The 5,363-nt window shown below is 40.2% G+C and overlaps 2 pseudogenes; both read left to right on the forward strand.

Moving 5' to 3' along the window:
* The first annotated feature begins 2,259 nt into the window (after window positions 1-2,259).
* LOC146515715 (uncharacterized) lies at window positions 2,260-3,809 on the forward strand (annotated as a pseudogene).
* On the forward strand, window positions 3,780-5,098 carry LOC146515716 (uncharacterized; annotated as a pseudogene).
* Window positions 5,099-5,363: the final 265 nt, after the last annotated feature.

A 5,363-nucleotide genomic window follows, 5' to 3' on the forward strand; every position in this document is an offset into this window, starting at 1 on the left:
AATTTGCGCGCAGAGGTTAAAACCATTCAGAGGATGCACCGTGACTTTCAGGAAAAGGCAGGATCTCTCCTTGAGCAGAACAGCAGCATTGCTGCTCAGTTGTCTAGGAATAATGGAATAGGACTCCGGTTCCATTTTGTGGGTTTTCTCTCTGAACTGGGGCCATGATTAAGAGGGACGGCCGGGGGCATTCGTATTGTGCCGCTAGAGGTGAAATTCTTGGACCGGCGCAAGACGGATGAAAGCGAAAGCATTTGCCAAGTCCTTTGTCCTTAAATACCCCCTCTTCACCTTCGCAAACACAGTTTTACTTGGAACATTTTCAGAAACAGCGAGTTGTGTTTTGCAAACCAGAAACCTTTCAGAAAGGGACTATTTTTAAACTTAAACAATTAAGCAAACATTTTTTTCTTGTCGACACTTTGCATTAAACGTTTAAAGAAATATGTCACACGAAACATTTAATAATTCACAGTCTGACAGAGAGATTCGAGAGGAATCACAAAGACTGTATGGGATGATGGAGAGAGAAATATCGGAGCCTAGGGAGCTTCAAATGAAAATACAAGAACTCCAGTTGGAGTTAAGCACCCTAAAGTGCAAAAAGAATTATTACAAAAAAAATTACTATCACTTTAAAAATGAGCGTGAACAGAATACTACAGATGCGCATGAAAGGAATTTCCATTTTAGGGAAAGCATGGTTGAGCTTGAAAAAGTGACTCAACAGTCAGATGACATCGAAGCTCTAATTGTTGCAGAGAATAAAAATTTGCAAGCAGAGCTTAGAACCTTTCGGATGATGCGCCATGAATTTCAGGAAAAGGAAGCATCTCTGCTTGAGCAGAACAGCAGCATTGCTGCTGAGTTGTCTCAAATTGAAAGTGAGCGAAATGAACAAAAGAAAGAGAACGCAGATCTCAAGGAAGAGAGAGAGAGACTTGAGCACCAAGTGGGAGAAGCTCACCATAAAATGACAAAAAAAGAAGAGATAATAGAAAAACAGAATAGAGAAATAGATCACAAGACAGAACAGATAGTTGAGCTGAAAAAAGAAATATGTACTCTTCAGCATCGGGTGAGACAGGCACTGGATGAAAAACAGTCACAGGTGGAATCTCTGGAGGCTAAAATGCAGGAACAGGTTAACACCGTTCAGACGATTCACCATGACTTTCTGGAAAAAGAAGAATATCTCCTCGAGCGTAACAGCAGCATTGCTGCTCAGCTGTCACTGATTGAAAGTGAGAGAAACGAAAAAAAGAAAGAGAATGCAAAACTCGAGAAAACTTTAGAGACTCTTGAAAAGAGACTTGAGCACCAAGTGGGAGAGGCTCACCATAAAAGAATTAAAAAAAGAAGAGATTATAGAAAAACAATATAGGGAAATAGTTCGCAAGACAGAACTCACAGTTGAGCTGAAAAGAAAAATTTGTACTGTTCAGCATCAGGTGAGACAGGCACTGGATGAAAATCAGTCACAGGTGGAATCTCTGGAGGCTAAAATGCAGGAGCAGGTAAGCACAATTCAGAGGATGCACCATGACTTTCAAGAGAAAGAAGAATATCTCCTTAAAGAGAACAGCAGCATTGCTGCTGAGATAAAAAAAAATTAAAAACAGAGAACACAAATCTCAAGAAACATTTAGAAAATCTTGAGTATCAAGAAAAGACAACAGAAAGTCTGACACTACAAATATTTCTGCTGGAAGAAAAAGTCAAAAAGCAAAGTGTCAAGATTGTTCATAAACAAGATCTCATAGATGAACTTTATGAACATCTTAAAATGAAAAGAGAGATTATTAATAATCTTAAGGATGAGCTGAGAAGGGAGGAGGAAGAAGAAATATTAGCTGCTGTTCACAACATCACTGGTGAACCTCTGCAGCAGGAGAATCTTGCTCATGAACTTGAGGAGCTTGTTTCTCCTGTCTCAGAACCATCTCCTGATGTGGTCCCGACACAGGACAATCTTGGTCTTCAACCTGAGGAGCTTGTTTCTCCTATTTCAGAACCATCTCCTGATGTGGTCCCGACACAGGACAATCTTGGTCTTCAACCTGAGGAGCTTGTTTCTCCTATTTCAGAACCATCTCCTGATGTGGTCCCGACACAGGACAATCTTGCTCCTGAACCTGAGGAGCTTGTTTCTCCAGTCTCAGAACAGCCTCCTGAAGGGGTTCCGACTAGTGGTTCATGGCGTCATGGTGCCAAACGCCTACTTAAAATAGGTTTAGGTGTTGCTGCAGTAGGCCTTAAAATACCTGCAGCTTACTGGGGCTTTTCAAAGCTTAACAGGGACTTCACAGGTGGAATCTGCTGTGATAAACAAGTTAAAAACAGAGAACACAAATCTCAAGAATTGTTTACAAAATCTTGAGTATCAAGCAAAGACAACAGAAAGTCTGACACTACAAATATTTCTGCTGGAAGAAGAAGTCAAAAAGCAAAGTGTCAAGATTGTTCATAAACAAGATCTCATAGATGAACTTTATGAACATCTAAAAATGCAGGAACAGGTTAACACCATTCAGACGATGCACCATGACTTTCTGGAAAAAGAAGAATATCTCCTCGAGCGTAACAGCAGCATTGCTGCTGAGTTGTCTCAGATTGAAAGTGAGAGAAACGAAAAAAAGAAAGAGAATGCAAAACTCGAGAAAACTTTAGAGACTCTTGAAAAGAGACTTGAGCACCAAGTGGGAGAAGCTCACCATAAAAGAATTAAAAAAAGAAGAGATTATAGAAAAACAATATAGGGAAATAGTTCGCAAGACAGAACTCACAGTTGAGCTGAAAAGAAAAATTTGTACTGTTCAGCATCAGGTGAGACATGCACTGGATGAAAATCAGTCACAGGTGGAATCTCTGGAGGCTAAAATGCAGGAGCAGGTAAGCACAATTCAGAGGATGCACCATGACTTTCAAGAGAAAGAAGAATATCTCCTTAAAGAGAACAGCAGCATTGCTGCTGAGATAAAAAAAATTAAAAACAGAGAACACAAATCTCAAGAAACATTTAGAAAATCTTGAGTATCAAGAAAAGACAACAGAAAGTCTGACACTACAAATATTTCTGCTGGAAGAAAAAGTCAAAAAGCAAAGTGTCAAGATTGTTCATAAACAAGATCTCATAGATGAACTTTATGAACATCTTAAAATGAAAAGAGAGATTATTAATAATCTTAAGGATGAGCTGAGAAGGGAGGAGGAAGAAGAAATATTAGCTGCTGTTCACAACATCACTGGTGAACCTCTGCAGCAGGAGAATCTTGCTCATGAACTTGAGGAGCTTGTTTCTCCTGTCTCAGAACCATCTCCTGATGTGGTCCCGACACAGGATAATCTTGGTCTTCAACCTGAGGAGCTTGTTTCTCCTATTTCAGAACCATCTCCTGATGTGGTCCCGACACAGGACAATCTTGCTCCTGAACCTGAGGAGCTTGTTTCTCCTGTCTCAGAACAGCCTCCTGAAGGGGTTCCGACTAGTGGTTCATGGCGTCATGGTGCCAAACGCCTACTTAAAATAGGTTTAGGTGTTGCCGCAGTAGGCCTTAAAATACCTGCAGCTTACTGGGGCTTTTCAAAGCTTAACAGGGACTTCACAGGTGGAATCTGCTGTGATAAACAAGTTAAAAACAGAGAACACAAATCTCAAGAATTGTTTACAAAATCTTGAGTATCAAGCAAAGACAACAGAAAGTCTGACACTACAAATATTTCTGCTGGAAGAAGAAGTCAAAAAGCAAAGTGTCAAGATTGTTCATAAACAAGATCTCATAGATGAACTTTATGAACATCTAAAAATGCAGGAACAGGTTAACACCATTCAGACGATGCACCATGACTTTCTGGAAAAAGAAGAATATCTCCTCGAGCGTAACAGCAGCATTGCTGCTGAGTTGTCTCAGATTGAAAGTGAGAGAAACGAAAAAAAGAAAGAGAATGCAAAACTCGAGAAAACTTTAGAGACTCTTGAAAAGAGACTTGAGCACCAAGTGGGAGAAGCTCACCATAAAAGAATTAAAAAAGAAGAGATTATAGAAAAACAATATAGGGAAATAGTTCGCAAGACAGAACTCACAGTTGAGCTGAAAAGAAAAATTTGTACTGTTCAGCATCAGGTGAGACATGCACTGGATGAAAATCAGTCACAGGTGGAATCTCTGGAGGCTAAAATGCAGGAGCAGGTAAGCACAATTCAGAGGATGCACCATGACTTTCAAGAGAAAGAAGAATATCTCCTTAAAGAGAACAGCAGCATTGCTGCTGAGATAAAAAAAATTAAAAACAGAGAACACAAATCTCAAGAAACATTTAGAAAATCTTGAGTATCAAGAAAAGACAACAGAAAGTCTGACACTACAAATATTTCTGCTGGAAGAAAAAGTCAAAAAGCAAAGTGTCAAGATTGTTCATAAACAAGATCTCATAGATGAACTTTATGAACATCTTAAAATGAAAAGAGAGATTATTAATAATCTTAAGGATGAGCTGAGAAGGGAGGAGGAAGAAGAAATATTAGCTGCTGTTCACAACATCACTGGTGAACCTCTGCAGCAGGAGAATCTTGCTCATGAACTTGAGGAGCTTGTTTCTCCTGTCTCAGAACCATCTCCTGATGTGGTCCCGACACAGGATAATCTTGGTCTTCAACCTGAGGAGCTTGTTTCTCCTATTTCAGAACCATCTCCTGATGTGGTCCCGACACAGGACAATCTTGCTCCTGAACCTGAGGAGCTTGTTTCTCCTGTCTCAGAACAGCCTCCTGAAGGGGTTCCGACTAGTGGTTCATGGCGTCATGGTGCCAAACGCCTACTTAAAATAGGTTTAGGTGTTGCCGCAGTAGGCCTTAAAATACCTGCAGCTTACTGGGGCTTTTCAAAGCTTAACAGGGACTTCACAGGTGGAATCTGCTGTGATAAACAAGTTAAAAACAGAGAACACAAATCTCAAGAATTGTTTACAAAATCTTGAGTATCAAGCAAAGACAACAGGAAGTCTGACACTACAAATATTTTGGCTGGAAGAAGAAGTCAAAAAGCACAATTTCAAATTTGTTCATAAACAAGATCTCATAGATGAACTTTATGAACACTGAAAATCTTAAGGATGAGCTGAGAAGGGAGGAGGAAGAAAAAGTATTAGCTGCTGTTCACAAGATCACTGGTGAACCTCTGCAGCTGGAGAATCTTGCTCCTGAACCTGAGGAGCTCGTTTCTCCTGTTTCAGAACCACCTCCTGATGTGGTTCTGACTAGTGGTTCAAAGCCACGTGGTGCAAAATGCCTACTTAATGTATGTTTAGGTCTTGCCACAGCGGGCCTTGTTATTTCTGCAGCTTAATGGGCCTTCTCAATGATT

The sequence above is a fragment of the Neolamprologus multifasciatus genome, chromosome 7 (assembly GCF_963576455.1).
Source record: "Neolamprologus multifasciatus chromosome 7, fNeoMul1.2, whole genome shotgun sequence".
NCBI classification, from domain to species: Eukaryota; Metazoa; Chordata; class Actinopteri; order Cichliformes; family Cichlidae; genus Neolamprologus; species Neolamprologus multifasciatus.